This window comes from Panthera onca, chromosome D4, assembly GCF_046562875.1.
Source record: "Panthera onca isolate mPanOnc1 chromosome D4, mPanOnc1 haplotype 2, whole genome shotgun sequence".
NCBI classification, from domain to species: Eukaryota; Metazoa; Chordata; class Mammalia; order Carnivora; family Felidae; genus Panthera; species Panthera onca.
This window is the reverse complement of record NC_138351.1, coordinates 33,149,966-33,170,039: the sequence shown is the minus strand read 5'-3', so window position 1 is coordinate 33,170,039 and position 20,074 is coordinate 33,149,966. Positions and strand designations below refer to the sequence as shown.

The 20,074-nt window shown below is 38.5% G+C and overlaps 1 protein-coding gene across 20 annotated transcripts in view; it reads right to left on the bottom strand.

Annotated features, from left to right (window-relative positions):
• The window catches only part of KDM4C (lysine demethylase 4C), a 435,403-nt gene extending 416,812 nt beyond the window's left edge, over positions 1-18,591 (bottom strand). For 5 of the 20 annotated variants that reach the window (XM_078436848.2, XM_078436842.2, XM_078436852.2 and 2 more), the window contains exons 1-2: positions 18,090-18,587; positions 11,651-11,716 (exon numbers count right to left, since the gene is read on the bottom strand). The gene's annotated coding sequence lies outside the window, so the exon portion shown is untranslated. Of the gene's footprint in view, positions 1-11,650; positions 11,717-18,089 lie in introns of all 20 variants that reach the window. The other 15 variants (XM_078436856.2, XM_078436857.2, XM_078436858.2 and 12 more) reach the window with 7 other exon arrangements.
• Between the last annotated feature and the right edge of the window lie 1,483 nt (positions 18,592-20,074).

Below are 20,074 nucleotides of genomic sequence, written 5' to 3'. Positions count from 1 at the left end.
ACTCAAGCTCAAGTCCTTATTTAACCAACACCTTCCTGATTTCCAAGCTTTTAACTCTACAATACCCCCATCCTCTACTTAAATAGATAAATCTTCCAAATGTAACATTCTTAATGAATCTTTCTCTCAGTAAAAATGGCTTCCGATTGCAAATCACTCTAACTTCAAAGCATGACATGTAAGATAACTAGTCCCATCATTTTCTTCCAAAGCACATAGATTTTCAGATTTTACTGCCTATCCCTCCTAAATCATTCATTCCGTCAAATTACAGCTCTGTTTCTACAGCTAAATACAAAGATTAATCAAAGAAGTTGCCTGATAAAACTATTTAACTTCAAGGACCTGGAGGCAATAAGAAGGAAGAAAAAAATAACTTTCTTAAGATAAGAGAGCCATCTCGAAAGTGCAAAACACAGGCATTGACTACTGAAAGAGCTACACTCACTACAGAAAAGATAACAGAAGAGACCACAAAGTCATTCTGAGACAATCCCAAAAGAGGTATGTCCAAGCCAAAGCAGAAGGAAGAATCTTTGTATCACGTAATGGCAGAGCAACAGTTTACAATTAATTATCAATCAAAAAGATAACAAACTTACTCAAGGTCACATAGCTTTGAAAAGATAATTATAGATATTGCTGAGATTTTGCTGTAGGGGATTAAATGGACAGGGAGGTAGAAAGGGAGTCTGGGGTGCTTAAAATATGCTTCCATCTAGCTCTGCGTACAGAATCTAAAAGTAAAAAGAATTCCTCCCAGGATAATCGACACCTAGCTTAACCAAACTCAGAAGGAAAACAACAATAGTAATAAAAGATTGGACAATTGACCAGAATTCCTTCCCTTTGTCAGAAACTGAAAATCCAGAAGGCTAAGGAATCCTAGCAAAGTCGACAATACAAGACAGTATGTACTTCTGAGTCAAATTCAGGGTACAAACATAAATGCTATACGAGTTCCTAGAGAAAAGAAAAGACCACAGATGGGCACTGTGGTAAAAGGCACAGTGAAGAGGTGGGGTTGAGATGGGCCTTTAAAATAAATAGCATCTGGGTCAAAAAAAGGTGAGCTGTCCTTCTACAGGAGATAGGGAGCACACAATAACACACTAACATAGAAAATAGTAACTCATTTAATCTTCCCAACAGCCCTAACAAGAGAAGTATTATTATTAACCCTATTCTGTAAGTGAGGAATTGGAAGCCTAGATCAACATTCTCAAACTTTTTAGTCTCAGGGCTCCCATATACTTCTAAAGTTTACCGAGGGACCCAATAGTAAGAGCTTTTATTTTTGTGGCACAAATACTTACCAAAACCGAGGAGTTTCTTAAATTATAAATTAAAAGATAAATTTTAAATCCCCATATGTGTGAAACTTTTAAGATAAGTTTAAATTGTTCATCAGTCAAAGGCAACAATGGTTCCCAACCAGGGGTGATTTTTGTCCCCTTGGGGAAACTAACAATGTCTGCGGTTATTTTTGTTTGTCACAACTGGAGGAGTGTTATTGGCGTCTAGTGGGCATAGGCCAGAGATGCTGCTTAACATACAATGCATAAGAAAGCACCCACAACGAAGAATTATCCAACCCTAAACGTCAACTGTGCAGAGGTTCAAAACCCTGCTCTGGGGCCTAAAGAAACTACAGCGTATGTTCAATGATAGACATTGTACAATAATGTTCACAACAGCATTTTTGTAATAGCTAAAAATTGAAAGCAACTAAAATGTTCATTTACAGAAGATCAATAGATAAGAGTATATTCAACCAATGGAATATTATACAGCAGTGAAAATTAACAAACCAAAGCTACTCTCAACAATACGTATGAACCACAGAAAGTCTTAGGCTACTCAAACCATATGTCTATTTTTACAAACCTAAAAAATAAAATTTAATCTGTTCTTAATTAAATGCATATAAAATAAATCCATTTTTTTTTTAATTTTTTTCAACGTTTTTTATTTATTTTTGGGACAGAGAGAGACAGAGCATGAACGGGGGAGGGGCAGAGAGAGAGGGAGACACAGAATCGGAAACAGGCTCCAGGCTCTGAGCCATCAGCCCAGAGCCCGACGCGGGGCTCGAACTCACAGACCGCGAGATCGTGACCTGGCTGAAGTCGGACGCTTAACCGACTGCGCCACCCAGGCGCCCCAAAATAAATCCATTTTTTTAAAGCAAGGGAATACTGGGTCACCTGGCTGGCTCAGTCAGTAGAGCATGCAACTCTTGCTCTTCATGTCATAAGAGTTAGAGCTCCACATTAGGGATAGAGTTTACTTAAAAATAATAATAACAATAAAATAAAAATATTTTTTAATTGAAAAAAATTGATAAAGCAAGGGAATACTAAACACAAAAATCAGGACAAGGTTGCTGAAGGAAAAAAGATGGGATACAAGAGCATCACATAATATCTGGATACATTCATAGGACTGTCCCCTGTCTTTTGCATGCCTCATGCATTACAGAAAACCTTTTTTACATTTATGAAACAACAGAAATGATATACTTCTGAAAATACTTAGAAAATTGAAAAAGATACTTTAAATTAAACCAAAAAAAAATGTTTTTAATAAACTTCTATGCTAAAATCATTATTTAATATAAACAATCTTTTTGTAATACCAAACAATCACTCCCAGCTTTTAATTTTGGCAATTCCATATTTTTGTACATTAAATGTACCAAAAGTAAGACAGACCTGCATGGCCAGTAAAGACCTCAACAGCTTTAAGCTGTTTTCTAACTGTATTTTGTGACATTATTTTAATTGAAAAGTCTGTAATTAGGCTCTGTGTTTGTGTGTTTGTATTCAAGCTCTTAAAGTGGCAATAAATTGCTTGGGTTTCCTTCTCTTAGTCTACTCTGCTATACAACCAACAATATAACTATAAATACCTTTAAATTTACAGATTAATAAAGTGTGGCTCTTTTGGTAAAATAACTAACTTTTAAATAATCATCAACTACAACATCAACAATGATTTTAACACTAAAAGATCATTTGAGTAGGAGCACCTGGGTGGCACAGTCAGTTAAGCATACAACTCTCAATCTTGGCTCAGGTCTCGATCTCACAGTTGGTGAGTTCAAGCCCCACATAAAGTTCGGCACTGATGGCATGGAGCCTGCTTGGGATTCTGTCTCTCCTTCTCTCTGTACCCCTCCTGCTTGTGTGTGCGCTCTCTCTCTCTCTCTCTCTCTGAAAATAAATAAATAAACTTTAAAAAAAAGATAATTTGTGTAGAAAATCATTTGTACACTAGGATAAAAATCTTTCCTAGCTATATGAACTATGTATCCTACCAATACTTTTGATCTGAGAGGAAATTTTGACATAAATGAATCATTAATGGCAGAGGAAAAGAAAGTTTACAAATAGCAGTGATTCTAAATAATAAATCTGTTTATCTAGAAAGTAGCTTATCGTGTTTCATAAAAGCAATTTCTCATATTGCAATGCAGGAAAATGTCAGATCTTACAATTCAATGTGTCAAAGTACAGAGAATACGGTCAAAGAAAAGAAAAAAAACTCAGTATAAATGCAGACACAATGCTAAATCCTGTTGAGGAAAGTAAAAGATATTCTAAAGTAATATGGATATTACATTTAACAGTAAATTACCTGATAGACAATGATCAAAAGGCAGAGAAAGCATCATCTTGGCATTAAGTTTTTTTTTTAAGAATAGAAAATACTAAGGAAAAATGACCAATATTTTCTTTACCACTGAACTCTCCTTCTAAACCTACTATTTTAAATTTAAAGCCAAACATAATCTTTAGCCTGTATATCAATAAAACATCTAAGCATGGAACAAAAAATGCTTTAAAAGTTATGAAGAAGGTAGAAATCATTTTTAAAACATTCAAATTTGTATCTGATTGAGATTCATGACCTTTACGAAAAGGGCTTAAAAAGAGAAATTCTAAAGTTTTCTAAAATTTGAGTTAAAAAAAAAAAAAAACTCATTCTCTGTTAATTCCAAGTTTAGGAAAATCACAAAATTATAGTAAAATATGGGTACAGACAGTACCAAAAAATTATGCAGTCAATGCTAACTACCATTTCTGCATGAATAGCAAAAAAGGGCTGTTCCCCTATGACTGTGAATTTAGAAATCTGATTGGCTTTCTAAATCCCTATTATTATGCAGAAGGTTGATAAGGACACACAAAACAGCTAAAGGAAATAAAGCAATTTCAAGTTTGCAAAACTTGCACTGCACATAATTGTGAGTTCTAAGAATCTTGCAGGGCTTGGAGGGCTTGGATTGTCTCCGTCCAAGACCTGCAAAGGAGGGAACACTTCCTGGCACAGGCAAGACCTACCTGAGTCTCCCAGGTCCCAATGCCCAGACCCAAGACACCTGCAGCAGTACCTGGGCAACTACTGGCCTTGTGTTGCCCACCGCACAGCCCAGCACCCTGAGGCAAGCTTGCTGGCCAGCCCCTCAGCTGATTTCTGAACTGCACCAACTATGCAATTCCTGGCCTGGCGCAGACCCAATCAATGTCTGGGGTAGAACCCATATCACTACCACTGGCTCTACAGTAAAGCCCATTTTGCATATACATCTGAGATTACCTAAACCATTTAGGCCTATCAGAAGAACTCATGAGAGGCCAGGTAAATCACTCATTATTTGTTTCAAACATAAAACATCTAAATGCAATTTTATATGCAAACTCTGAAATTATTTCTAAAGATTCACAATCACATAAGCCATACATGGTATCAACTATACTGAGCAGGGGAGCAAAAAGGATTGGAAAACATCAGACACAATAATCTGACACTTCTTACTTGTTTCATTATTAATGAATACAAAGAACACTATTTTAAAGAACCACAACAATTTGCACATTTTTCAGCAACTACCTCTCCAAAAAAACCAAGCTTACAGAAAAAGGGTTTACTATATTCTCATCCTGTATGCAATGCTATACCTAGCACAGGTATTTGCTGATCATATATTCTCTTAATCTTAATACCAATACAGGAATTCTTTTACATGCAAACACATCTAAACACATGAAAGTATTTTCAGTGTCTATTTAGATGAGTTTAACTTTCCTCAAAATCTCAAATATTTAACAAAACTATAATAATCACAAATATAATCATAAAAGCATAAAGGAAAATCATAATCTGTTACCCAATGCTTCTCCTTGACTTATTCTTTTTGAATTTTTATTTTATTTTATTTTATTTTGAGAGAGAGAGAGTAAGCAGGGAAGGGGCAAAGGGAGAGAGAGAGAGAGAGAGAGAGAGAAAGAGAGAGAGAGAGAGAGAGAGAGAGAATCCCAAGCAGGCTCCAGGCTCAGCATGGAGCCTGAGGTGGGGCTCCATCCCACAACTCTGGGATTATGACCTGAGCCAAAACCAGGAGTTGGATGCTCTGCCAACCAAGTCACCCAGGACTATCTTCATCGACAACTCTTTGAATAGTGAAATCTTATTAAAATGAATCTTAAGAGAAGGAAGGAAAAATAAGATAAAAACAGAGAGGGAGGCAAACCATAAGAGAGTCTTAAATACAGAGAAAAAACTGAGGGTTGCTGGAGGGGTGGTGGGTGGGAGATAGGCTACATGGCACTTGTTGGAATGAGCACCGGGCGTTACACGTAAGTGATGAATCACTGGGTTCTATACCTGTAAACAATACTATACTGTATGATAACTAATTTGAATTTAAATAAATTTTAAAAAATAAAATTAATCTAAAAACAAAAACAAAAACCTTGCATTTGCTTGGTTCTCTACTGTGCTATAACATACAGTACTTCATTTTCATTCTTAAAAGTGTTCTAGCCAGCTGTGATTATTACATTTGAGAGATGATGAAACTAAGGCTCAGCAATGGAAATCACTCTCCTAAAGTCAGACAGCAAATACGTGCAATGAACTGACTACACGTTTAGTATTGCCAAGTATAACTGACCTCTTTGCTAGACTCCTCAGCTACCACAAAAAAAATAAGCCAAAAGCCCACTAAATTAAGAATAAGCTTGCAGTGGGGCAACTGGCTGGCTAGTCAGTTAAGCCTCTGACTTCGGCTCAGGTCATGATCTCGTGGTTCGTAAATTCAAGCCCTGTGTAGGGCTCTGTGCTGACAGCCCACAGCCTGCTTCAGATCCTGTGTCTCCTTCTCTCTCTGCCCCTTCTCCACTCATGTTCTGTCTCTCTCTGTCTCTCAAAAACAAATGAACGTTTAAAGAAAATGTCTAAAAAGACTTTAATTTAAAAAAAGAATAAACTTGCAGTACCAAGCCCAGACGTTTTCACAGAATTATGCTCAATTTTTAAGAAACGTAATCCAATGTTATTTAAGCTATTCCTGAGCCCTAGAAAGAAAAGAAAATGTTTTAAAATTCTTTAAGAATCAAGCCTAAATGGGTAAAAAAAATTTGACATACGGCCCAAAAAACTTCAGAACAATTCTATGTAAGAGTATCAATGAAAATTCTTTTAAAAACTGAGGAAGCAAAATCCAAGAGCACATTAAAATAATATGTGACTATTATAATATATATCATGACTAAATAATATATTTATAATTATAATATATCATATTATATATAATAATATATCATGACTAAAAATATAATATCATGACTACAAATATAATAATATATAATATATATTATTATATATATTATAATAATTCTACTATTGAAGAATGCTTCAATAGTAGTACATCTGTTATATAATTTTTGTGTGCATGTGTGTGTATGGATAAATACATATAAATGTATGTCTAAACAAACACATATTCTCTAGCTCTGTTCGCTGAAAGGGCACAGGAGCAACACCCAATATCAATAACCATCTAGATCTTTGCTTCTAAATATTTGGGGCAGGAAAAGTTCAAGATAAGCCTGCATATCTCACTGTGCCCAAAAGGGAGGGGATGCTCAAAGAATGATGGGACATGTCAAAAGGACACAGAATCTCACATAAAGGATTCCCATGGGCGAAACTTATGACAATGTAAGCAGCAATATAAATAACAATATTAACAGATTATAACTCATTGAATAGCATAGGAAACCATAAATCCTAATAGATAAAAATAAATAAATTGAAAGCTTAATAAGGAGATATTTGTACAGTTTTTTAAAACAAAACAAAAAAACTTTAGCAAAACATAGAAGGACTCTAGCATAGATCTTAAGCAATCAGAGTGAATACTACCAGTAACAGAACAAAATGAGATTGTATGCCACCTGATAAGATGTAATGAAAAGAATACAGTTCCACCTCTGTGACATTCCTGCCAAACATGCCTCAAGAATCTAATCACAAGGAAACATCAGAAAACAAAAATTAAAGGAGACTATAAAATAACTGGCCTGTAATCTTCAAAGGTGTCAATATTATGAAAATCAAGGAAAGACTAATGACTATATTTGAGAGTGAAGGGATGTTTAAAGGACCTGAAAACAAGAAAATGCAATGCATCATTTTGGACTGGATACTTTCACTACAAAGAACATTACTATTACAAATGGTGATATATAAAGGACTAAAGATTCGTTGAAAGTAATATGTCAATGGTAGCTTTTTGATTTTGATGGAAATATTGTGTTTATGTGGATCTGCCTGTTTTAGGAAATATATACACTGAAGTACTGAGGAGCGATGGGACATGAGGCAAATTTTTCAAGGAAATAAAAGTTCTTTGTACAATAATTGCAACTTTTCTAAAAAAATTATTTTTAAAATAAAATAAAAGAGAACAAAATTTAAGAAAATATGCAAGATCTGTGTAAAGATATTTTTTTAAATGTCCTTTCTAAGGACTTAAACACTTAAATGGAAAGGCATACCATATGCTGGGCAGGAAAAGTCAACATCTGAAAGATATTTCTCTGTTAGTCCATCTAAAGTTCATCTAAAGACATTCCCAATAAAACTATCAATAGGTTTTTGGAGTTTGACATATTAATTTTAAATTAAAAATAATGAGGGAAAATAAATAAGAATAGCCTGAAAAGTTCTGGAAACATGTTATAAAGCTACAACAATTAAAACATTGAAGTAATGATGATATATAAATAGATCGCTATACAGAAATAGAACCAACCTAAATCACTGTCAATATTGCACCGGTTAAATAAATTATGGTACATGCATACTAGGTAATACTGTGCAATCATTTTAAAAAGAGGGATTTCTACATGTACTCATATTTTAAAAACCACATTCAAGTTATAGTGGTAAATGAAAAAATATTCAGAACAGCAAGTACAGATACTACGATACATAAATGTGTAAAAAAAATGTGTATATATACATATATATGCTTTACAAAATATCTTATATAGGCTGTATGGAATATCTCTGGAAAGCCCTAAAAGAAATCCTTTAACAGTGGTTAACTGGGGCACCTGGGTGGCTCAGTCGGTTAAGTTTCTGACTTCAGCTCAGGTCATGATCTCATGGTTCCTGAGTTGCCCCCCTGCCCCAACGTATCGGTGTGGAGCCTGCCAGGGAGTCTCACTCTCTCCTTTCTCTCTGCCTCTCTTCCACTCGCATTTTCTCTATCAAAATAAATAAATAAACTTTAAAAAAAATTTTTTAAAAAGTGTTTAACCAAAAAGAGGAAACTGGCTGTCTGATGGCAAAAGTGAGAGTATGTACTTTTTACCCATTTATATCTTCTGAATGTTACACCTTGTTGAATACTTTGCATTGTCTATTTAAAATAATATGTATTGGGGCGCCTGGGTGGCTCAGTCGGTTAAGCGTCCGACTTCAGCTCAGGTCACGATCTCGCGGTCCGTGAGTTCGAGCCCCGCGTCAGGCTCTGGGCTGATGGCTCGGAGCCTGGAGCCTGCTTCCGATTCTGTCTCCCTCTCTCTCTGCCCCTCCCCCGTTCATGCTCTGTCTCTCTTTGTCTCAAAAATAAATAAATGTTAAAAAAAAAAAAAATTTTAAAAAAAAAAAAATAAAATAAAATAATATGTATTTTATATATATACACATACATATACATACATATACATATATGTGTATATATATACATACACGTATATATACACATATATGTATATGTATGTGTATATATACGTATGTGTATATATATACACATATATATATACATACACATATATACGTGTATGTATATATACATACACGTATATATACACATATATGTATATGTATGTATATATATGTGTGTGTGTATATATATATATAAAATATATTATAATGATTTTTACTAAGTTAAATTATCAAAAAGGAATGAATTTCCCTATTGCGGGCCCAAATTCCACCTAATGAAAGCTGCCCTGAAAATTCAGAATTCTCAGTAAAGTGTCCAAATTTCAGGTGATAGTTCCTTTTGAGAGTTAAACAGATAAAAACAAAATGAGTGAGATAAGCAGACTGCAAAACAAAACACCTGCACCTTCAGTTTTACCCACATAGGGACACCAGTGATCTTTCTAAGTATCTGATAGATTCTCAAAACAGAAAAGAAGGAACAAGCCTGATGTTGAATCAGAGAAAATATCCTTAGGACCAGAATTTCAACAAATGTCTGGTGAAAAACTAGTTAGAAGATGAAGATAAAGACAGAGCCAAAGTGAAGAATTTGACTTCTTCTTTAACCTCATTCAAAAGGAGGAAATGTTACTGCATGAAGAATGCTCTGATGAGAAAGTTGAGTACTCTAGAGGGTCAGAGAAGCCCAGCAGTTAAAAAAATACATTGTTTAAACTACTCTTCAACACAACCCATGTCCATCTGCTGGGATCTGCCTGTCACCAAACGATGTGCTTTCCCAAAAAGCAAGACTTCCCAGAAAGAGCCATGAAGAGCAGACAAGCATGTTTTGGATCCAGGTTATAGTTCTTCTTATGAGTCTGATCAGGAGGTGACACTGAGGACATTAGGCAACTAATGCCTGACATGCTCTAGATGAACTGGGAAAGTTCAGATTTCTGAACATGCCACACTAAAAATGAGAACAGAATTATGAAATCCCCTAAAAGTGCTCTCACACACACACACACACACAAGGTACTATCTTTCTAGCCAACTGCTCTTACTTTGGTATTTCTCTCTAAATTCAAGTTTCCAATTCCTCCTCTAGAAAACAATAAATCAATAATATTTAGTATATCTATTTTGTATAGTTATCAAATATATTTTCAAATGGATAAACTACTAAGGCTTGAGTGCTAAAGAAGTAAACAATTTCAGACACAGGTTTGGAAAAATGTACTGATGTGTACTGATTACACAACTAAACTGTCACTGTATGTTTCCTTCAATTTTGTTTATTAATTCTCACTATAACTGGACAAATTTAACAGAAAAAAGATATAACCTGCATATACATAATTCATCCAAATCCTCTCCATCCCTTTAAGTCATGCCACACAGCAGGATTTAATAAGGGATATTAGGACTTTCCATATTATCATGCTATGGGCAACCATCAGTGAAACATTCATTATCAACATGTATGAGTAGGACCGGAAGAGACAGAATCCTATTACAGCAAAAAAGATGAACAAGGTAAGCTTTAATAATGTAAGCAAGAAAGGAAAAAAAACACAGACTAGGAGAAGAAACACAGATTGCTGTGCAAGACTACATATCATGAAGGTAGAATGTACGTCCCACTTGGACAAAGGTCCCCAAAACACAGCCACTAGAAACCTGGGCTCTATCCACCATTTAATAAAGGTTTTATTTTTCTTATTTGTAAATACCTAAATTCATGTTCAGGAAATCTGTCTCTCAACTGAGTCTTTCTGATTATAAATGCAACAATGTTCATTCTAAAAACATTTTAGGAAGGAAAATCAAAATTACCAGTAATCTCACCACCAAATTAGCATTTCAGCATATTTTTTCTAACATATACACATTTATAAACACATTTAAACATAACTGGGCTCATGTAATGTATACAATTTTGAATAATGCCTTTTTTCATTAAACATAGGTTTGGGGGCACCCAAGTAGTTCAGTCAGTTGAGTGTCTGACTCTTGATTTCAGCTCAGGTCATGATCTCATGGTTTGTAAATTCGAGCCCCAAGTAAGGCTCTGCTCTAATAAGGCAGAGCCTGCTTAGGATTTTCTCTCTCTCTCTCTCTCTCTCCCTCTCTCTCTCCCTCTCCCTCTCTTTTCCCTTCCCCCACTCATACTGTATGTCTCTCTCCCTCTCTCTCTCTCTCAAAATAAATTTTTAAAAATTTTTAATTAAAAATTAATAAACATAGGTTTGGAATAATTCTAACATCTTAAAATATTCATCCAAGTTACAAGTATCACATCACAGTGTGCAGTTAAAATAACCTTGGGATAAACACTTAGGTTATTTCTATTATTTGGTTAGCAAAATAGATGAGAGATCAATATTTCATTGATGGGGGCAATATAGCACCAAGCCTTCTTTGCAGAGGTCCTGGTAAAGTGAATAAATGAGAAACACAGCTCTGGTGATCAGCTCTAATGATCCACTGAACACGACATCCTTACTAAGCCAGCTCTTTAATTCATATTTTCACAAATACTTGTTTGCCTTGATCCCCTTGTTATCATTTTCAGAGTTTTGTTTAGTTTTTAACAAACTGAGAGAATGAAAGTGACGAGCCTTAAAATTCAGTGACTTACCACACACCTGCAATGAGCTCAGCCAAGTAGAGAGAAGAGTACTGTCTATTTGTGGCCCAGAGAAACCTAGAGGATAAGGTAGAGTCAGATTTAGATTTTTCTCAACCTGGCTTTAAGCAACACTCCTTTGAGGTCAGGCCAGAACTTCTAAGTAGAACTAGCAATAGTGATTTCTTTTAATAGTAAGGATGGAGGATGGGACAACGGTATGTAAAGCTATATGCACCTGCACTTGCCATCAGACAAGAATTAGAAAATAGTAATTGTGTTTCAAAAAAGAGGGAGGGGCTAATGTAAATGAGGCTCCTTGTAGAGCCTTAGAACTGTATTATTCAGACAGCAGCCTGCAGTCCTACCCAATTGGAGGGCTATATCAATATTTTCATAATATGTGATATAGAACAAAACAGAAAATATCAAAGGTGGCAAAGTATTGTTTTGTGAAATTTTTGTTTCAGTTTTGTGTGTGTGGGGGGGGGGGGTGTATGTGTGTTGGGTCAGGATGGGTAAAATTATTTCCTACTGTGTGCCCTAGTTTTAATTTCCTAAATTTTTCATATATGCAGAAGTAATTAATTTGTACAACAAATGTTTCAGTAACTATATTATACAGGTGCTGAGACAATGGTGTGCTGGTATGACACAAGTGATAAAAATATTTGGGTCCCTGCCCTTGCACAATTCTTACAGTTTAGAAACCATCAAATAACCACATAAATATAGAGCAACAGTGTAACTAAACATTCACACTCAAAATAATCCTTTTTCAGGAAATGTTAGGGAATCACTTATCTATTGTGTCCATTGCTGTATGCTTAAGTCTTATGGAAGGAAACATTTAGGGAATTAAGATAGATTATCATTAGGAAAGCTGATTCAGGTTGAGGAAGAGGTGGGGGAGCCGGGTCAGGATTCTCTGAGGAAGTACATTCAAGAAGAGACTGGAAAGATGTACCAAAAAGAACGTAGGAAGAAAGTGTGGCAGAAATCAGCAGTTTGGCAAAGGCCTGCACAGTTTGTGAAAAAGAAAAGCCAAAGGGCAGATAGGAAAACTAAAAACATCTAGATAAGGTTTGGGGGTTGCTTAGGATAGGGGGAGACAATGCAGGAATTTTAAGTCTCCTGAGAGCAATGAGAATGATTCAATTTGCATTTGAAAAGATCATTAGTGGTGCAGAAATAGGAAGGAGGCTAGAGTGGCTACTGAGATGCTGCCAAGTAGAGACTGGAAGACTGATCTAACCTATTTAGGAAGCAGAAGTGACAAGGTTTGGTGATGTGATGAGGGCTGAGAAACTATGAAATACCTGGGATAACTCGTAGGTTTCCTAAGTGAGCAGTGATAAGATGCATGAGAAACCCAGAGAGGCAGAGCTGAGAGGGAAGATCCTGGTTCAGCTGGTTACAGTTAACAAGTAGAGATGTCAAATTAAAAACTAGAACTGGGGGACGCCTGGGGGGCTCAGTCAGTTTAGCGTCCGACTTCAGCTCAGGTCATGATCTCACAGTCCTTGAGTGCGAGCTCTGTGTCGGGCTCTGTGCTGACAGCTCAGAGCCTGGAGCCATCTTCAGATTCTGTGTCTCCCTCTCTCTCTGCCCCTCCCTTGCTCATGCTCTGTCTCTCTCTGTCTCAAAAATAAATAAAAACATTTTTAAAAAAATTTAAAAACTAGAACTGAATGGAAATATAAAAAAAAAAAGAAGTCATCATCCAAAGGGTTTTTGATGATAATACCATTCTGCTCCTTAAATATTTACCCACAATAATGTGTAATACAAACCCTCCAAAAATCTAAAATAAATCTTAAAAGATTCTAAGGAGCAACAATTCACAAATGCCACAGTAGCTGAACCCACTGTGTATCTACAAATATAGAGCAACAATGTAACTAAACATTCAGACGCAAAATAATCCTCTTCCAGGAAATGGTAGGGAATCACTTGTCTATTATATTCACTTGTTGTATGCTCCACATCTAACATAGCAGCACGACACACAGCAGGTGTTAAAATATCTAATGAAGAAATATATACCCACCACTAGGCAGAATAAACTACCCAGCAAAAATACGACAAATAGCCCAAATAAGCAATTGTGCAAGGAAAAACTCTGTACTATGAAACATACAAATGTATAGCAAGGATATTTCTCGGGGAAAAAAGGGAAAGGAGTTATTTATTCTATCATACCCTAATAGTATCAGAACTAGATTCTGTTCGCTAAGAATCAGCTAAATTTCAATACCAGAAATTCTATCCCTAGACAACCAATGGTAAAATATGCTCACCATTCCCTATTACCCCTAGATATGAAAAAGAATCAAAATGTAATAAAAGTTTGATGTTTAAAGCTATAGTAAAATCTCATCTAGGTTATTAAAACAAACAAAAGTTAGAAGAAAATTTATGAAAATAAAAAGCAATTACTGATGATTTTTTCCCCCTGTTAACAAAAGTTATACCGATACATGGGAGAAAATTCAGAAAATGCACACAGAAACAAAAGAGAAAAATAACCCATAAGCCCATCACCCAGAAGTAACTAACCACTTTCAACATTTTGTACAGAACTTTTTCTGTGCATACATGGGGGTAGAGAGTAAATAGTGATCCACAACTAATGATATAATTGTTTAAGACTATGAAGGAGATTACAGAATGCTGCTATGGCTAGTGTACAGTATTGAGGGAAGACTAACTTGAAGAAGCAACAACTGAGCTGAGCTACCTGAAGGGTGAAATGGAATTAACCAGATAAAGATGCACAGGTCAGGGTAGCAGTCCAGGCAGAGGGAACAAGAATGTGAGCAGGAAGACGCCTGGGCGGCTCAGTCCCTTAAGCGTCTGACTTTGGCTCACGTCATGATCTCGTGGTTTGCGAGTTTGAGCCCCACATTGGCCTCTGTGCTGACAGCTCAGAGTCTGGAGCCTGGTTTGGATTCTGTGCCTCCCTCTCGCTGTCCCTCCCCTGCTCTCTCTCTATATATCTCTCAATATGTAGAGAGATGTAGAGAGATATGTTAAATAAACATTAAAAATTAAAAAAAAAAAAAAAAAAAAAAAAAAGAATGTCAGCAGGGCACTGGGGAGAAAGTTGGGTGGAAGGAGGAGACTGGCTGGGCAGAGCCTTACTGAGAGAGCTGAGAGGACTTGATCCTTGGGAAAAGGAGGATTGGATTGTTGCAACTGCTTAGGTGGGGAAAGGGTTAGACCCTGCAAGTGCAGACTTCTGTGATCAGCATCTTCTCCCCCAAAGGGTATAGAGGGTCGAGAAACAGGAGAATCTTTGGGGGTGTGCAGGGAATAAAAAGACAGTGATCCAATATTTTAAATTTGTATTTTAGGTTCCACACAACCTTCTACACTGGTAGCAAATAAGGAAAAAAGTGACTTTAACTCTTGCACAACTACCAAGAAATTCATATTAGAAATGGAGGTGGGCAGAGGAGCATTAAATATTCATATTAACAAAAAAATATAAATCTTAAAAAACTGAAAGACCTGCATTAGCAACTGAGTGTAATGACAATATGGAATATACCTGTTTTATCACCATATCTCTAACAAGTATATAACAAATAAATTAGTATCAAGGGAATAATCATTAGCTGTATGAAGGAAAACCAGGCTAACATAAAGGGATGATCTTAAAAACATCCAGACAAGTAAAACACACCAGTATCCTCAGGACAAAGCCCCACACAAAGACTTCTGGCCTCTCTAGAAGTGGACTTGGTAGTGAAGTAGAGTAGGCCCCTCAAAGGCCTGGAGAGAGTATCTCTCAACACTATCACTCCTTCATTCATCCATTCACTCAAGAGAAAATGTTGAACCCAGAAATTCCAGTACTAGGTCTATATCCAAGATTAAAGAAAACATACATCCATACTAAAACCAGTTCACGAATGTTCATAGCACACTGTTCATAATAGCCAAAAACTAGAAACAACACATCAACTGATAAACAAAAAGTAATATATCATACAATGTAATATAAGTCAGCCATAAAAAGGAATAAAGTACTGACAGATGCTACACGACAGATGAACCTTGAAAATGTTATGCTAACTCAAAGAATCCAGTCACAAAAACCCATATATTATATGATTATATTTATATGAAAGGTCCAGAATAGGCAAATCTATTGAGACAGAAAGCAGATTAGTCATTGCCTCAGGCTAGAGAGGATGGGAGCTGGAAAGAAAAGGACAACTGCTAATAGGAACAGGGTTTCTTTCTGAGGTGATAAAAAATGCTCTCACATTGGTGCCCCTGGGTGGCTCAGTTGGTTGAGCCTCTGACTCTTGATTTCAACTCAGGTCATGATTCCAGGGTCGTGGGATTGAGCCCCACATCAGGCTCTGCACTGCCACTATGCATGGAGCTTGCTTAAGATTCTCTCTCCCTCCTCTCCTCTCCCCCCTCCATTTGCATTCTCTCTCTCTCTCTCTCTCTCTCTCTCTCAAACAAACAAAAAATTTAAAAATGTTCTCACATTAATTGCGGTGATAGTAGTACCACTGGACTGTATACTTTAAATATGTGGATTCTATGGTATATGAATTACATCTTAATTATTTAAAAAGAGAAAGGATATTTTTAGCACCCCACATATCACGGTAAATTGCCACAAATACAGCAAAGGGAAAAAAACATAGAACCTGTTCTCAAAGCCCTAACATTCTAACAGGAAAAGCCAGTCAAGAGAGAATGACAAGATAATGAGAAAAAGAAAGAAAAGGAAGAATTCACAGACTACCCCAAGATTAGTTATGCACCTAACCTACCTCTGGATGATTCAGAAGGTGTCAAGAAGAGAATTCAAAATACCAGATTTTTATTCTTAATTTGAAGTTTACATCTAACTGACTTTTTAAAAATTATGTACCTGTTCAGTTTCTTAAAATCTTCATTCTTATAGAAAGGTTAGGCATTTTTAAAAGCATTTGTACACCTACAAAAAGGTTTAAAACATATATTTTTAACTTTAGAAAAGCAACCGATTAAAATCTGCTAATTAAACGAAACAAGTCTCCGATTTAAATTGGATTTTACTACAAGTTCGTGGAGTGTTGTAAAGATTATGTGCAAACTTTTCATAACGTCTTAAATTGGGAGAAAGAGGGGCCTAAAAAACCGGAACAGCCGTGTAATACATTCCAAAACAAAGCATGGGGGGTTGGGAGGAGACCAGCAAGGCAGAATTTGAGTAATGATCGTAAAGAAGAACCAAGTGCTTCAAAGCAAAAATGGACCTTCAAGAATTAAAGCCACTAATTTTCAACCACAACACTTCGAAATTATAGTATTAGTTACTGTTACCATAGAAACAGCGAAGCCGAATTTCCTAAAATTAAAAATGAAAATTACTGCAAAATCAAGTGGGTGTAATAGAGCAAAATTTGGTCCGAACTAGGTGGAACTGAGCCTAACAGAAACTTTCACCAAAATAAAAGTGAACCAACGCCAACTTCTAACCTACATTTCCGAAGCAGGGCTTGATAAATCACCTTGTGGTGTAATTTACCATGTGCTAAAAAAAAAGTTTGCCCTCTCTTCTGCTGGAGCAGAAACCAAATAAAACCCCTCCTGGGCATCGCCCACCACCAAAGCCAGCCCGTGCAGACCTGCACCGTGCAGCTTAGGGGAAGACCCGGTCCGAGTTTACCCGGAAAGCATCTGAAATGAGCCCTGCAGGTTCCACTGGGTTAAGCCTGGAGGAAAAAGCGAAGCTCGAACCCGGAGCCACAGCTTGCTTGCCTCCCTCCTCCACATCCCCACCCTATGCCACGTCTTGCGTGCCTGGCATTCCACGCGAAATGATCCAAATCATTTATTAAGCACCCACTGTCTACACCACATCGTGGCTTCAGGTACTGCGGGAAGAAATGGCCCCTTGAGGGAAAAATCAAAAGGACAGCACGGGGACTGAGGACGAACCCGGGAGAGAGGCTGCCTGCCTGCGGTGAGGTGTTCTGGAGAGGAGCCCCCGCCTTCACCCCCTGGGTCGTGACAGTCCCAGAGAAGAGATGGCACCGAGGGTGCAGCAGGCCGTGCCTCCCAGGAGTCCGCCGCAGACCAGGCTGGGAGGGGAATGGAAAGGAGTCAGCACCCCTGGACCACCCGCGCGCTCCTCTGCCCCAAGGAGCGCGACCTGCACTCCAGCCCCCAGGAGAACGGCGAGCGCAGGGACCGAACCCCCGAGAGGGCCGGAGCGGACTGTCACTGGCTCCCGCCTTCCTCCGCTGCGACCATGGCTGGCCACTCCCCGACATGACAGCCGCGGCGGCCGGGGACCGAGCGTCTGCTGCCCGGCGTCTCCGCTGCCCCGGCCGCCGGCACCCCCAGCGGCCCGGCGCAGAGAGGGGCAGTGCCGAGGAGACAGCCCTGGCCCCTTCCCCCATCATCCCCATCGTCCGGACTCGGGAAAAGCGGTTACCTGGCGCGCGGGTGGGGACGGAGATACAACCCCAAGGAGGAAGATGAGGAGGAAGAAGGTGGCCTCCGGCCGAGGGAGATTTGGGAAATTTGGAAGACTTGTTCCGCACTGGGTGACAGCTGTTCGCTGCGCACGCGCACCGGACCCCAGTTGCCAGATCGCTCCGCAGCTCCTCACCCTCCCGTCGAGGAGAAGGGAGGCAGCGGCGAAGGCGCGCGCACGGCGCCTGCCGGCTCTCCCTGCGCGAGGGCGCGCGCGCTGTCACGTGACCACTGGGGCCCGGCACTTATTGGGTCACGTGAACTTCCAAACAGCTTAAAGATGCCCGGCGCCTTCTTGCTTTGGGATTAGGTCTCGAGCTGTTCTTAATCTAGGCTTGCTAGCTATCACACATCGTGTTCTCTCCGGAGGGGCATGTCCACTTTTTCCCACAGAGGAACACACTTAACCAGAAGGAAGGAACAGGTGCACAGAACCTTGCCCGGAAGTGCCTACGGGGTTCCCTCAGGGCTGGAACTGATGGAGTACACGCGCCACACGTCGTCCTGGGCCGCGACGCGGGCCTATGGCGGCCTCCGGCGCGCGGACGTCAGAGTGGCGTTGCCATGGGTGGGGCCTCAGAATGCCCCGCGGAGCCTGGCTAGGATGTCTGGGTTCGCGGCTGGGTGGCAATGACAGCGTCTTACGGACCCGGGCACCTGAGCCTCCAGAAAATAATGGGAGATCCCGAGTGGGCCAGGGGGTCCACCTGCCAACCCTTTAACGAGTAATTCTCAGCAAGAGAGTGTGTTGTTTGCCTCGGAGAGCGAAACTGTCCCATATTCCAAGCACCTAGGTGGAGCACAGCCCGCCCCCGCCCAGGTGTGCGCTGGAGCTGAGGAGACTTGAGGGTGGCCACAGTAGGAATCCAGTCTGGGGGAATCTCTCAAGCTAGGGGTTGACAGCAGTTTGGCCTGAATTGTAGTAACAGGAAGTGCAAGTGTCTCCGGACCCCTGAGAACCTACTTAAATTAGCTTGGTACTATTTGTTACTTCTGCGCTGTAACTCCGCCTTCCAAGGTGTCAGACGGAACCACACAGACCTTAAGCCTCTGTACTACCAAAGACAGATGGCTGACACCAGATGTTTTGCAAAACTCAACAATTTTTTTTTAACTTCCTGCAGAGTACCCAGCTGGGTCCCTTGTAGCATTTCCCGTAACGTCCTCTCAGCTAAGAAAGATTGGGTGGATCTTTACACTACTGAGCACACTTGGGCTAATATACTGTTTCTATTACAATCTACTGATTTCTGCTTTTTAAAATAAAAAGTCACTACACCCTTGAAGTCTTTTCTCTCTGGGAAGAGCATATCGAGGTCAGATGAAATGTGGTTAATTAAACAAGGCTAATGGGATTAATGGGCCACCACATTTCTTTAGTTATTAAATTAGAAACAAAGTTTATGCTCTATTACCCATATACACGTCTGAACCTGCCTAACATTATACACTTAACTGGAAATTTTCCAAATGTGTGTACTTTGAGGATACCAACTCTCCTTACAAGTCAGTTGGATATGCTGAAACAATAAATATATAATCCAACATTTATTTAGAGCTTACTGTGAACTTGACACTGCTTTTAAGTGCTTAACAAATATTTACTAAATGTACCCTGATAATAATTCAATGACTAGGTAATATTATCTCCTTATTTTAGATATGAAAACTGGAGTATAGAGCTTAAGAAATTTGTCAAACAGCTACTAAAAACCAGAGTCCTTAGGAAAGTCCAGAAATCTGAATTCCAGTCCCTTTACAGTATGCAGGTGCATGATGTTACACAAATAACATTTGTGGAACACATTAAATCAAGTCTCAGAGCTTTTTTTAAACTGAAAAATTGGGGTGACATACCAGCCTTGTTGAATTTTCCAAGCATTTTTGAATATCAAGGAAGATAATGTAAAATGCCAAAACACTTCGAAAGCTGGAAAGCACTGT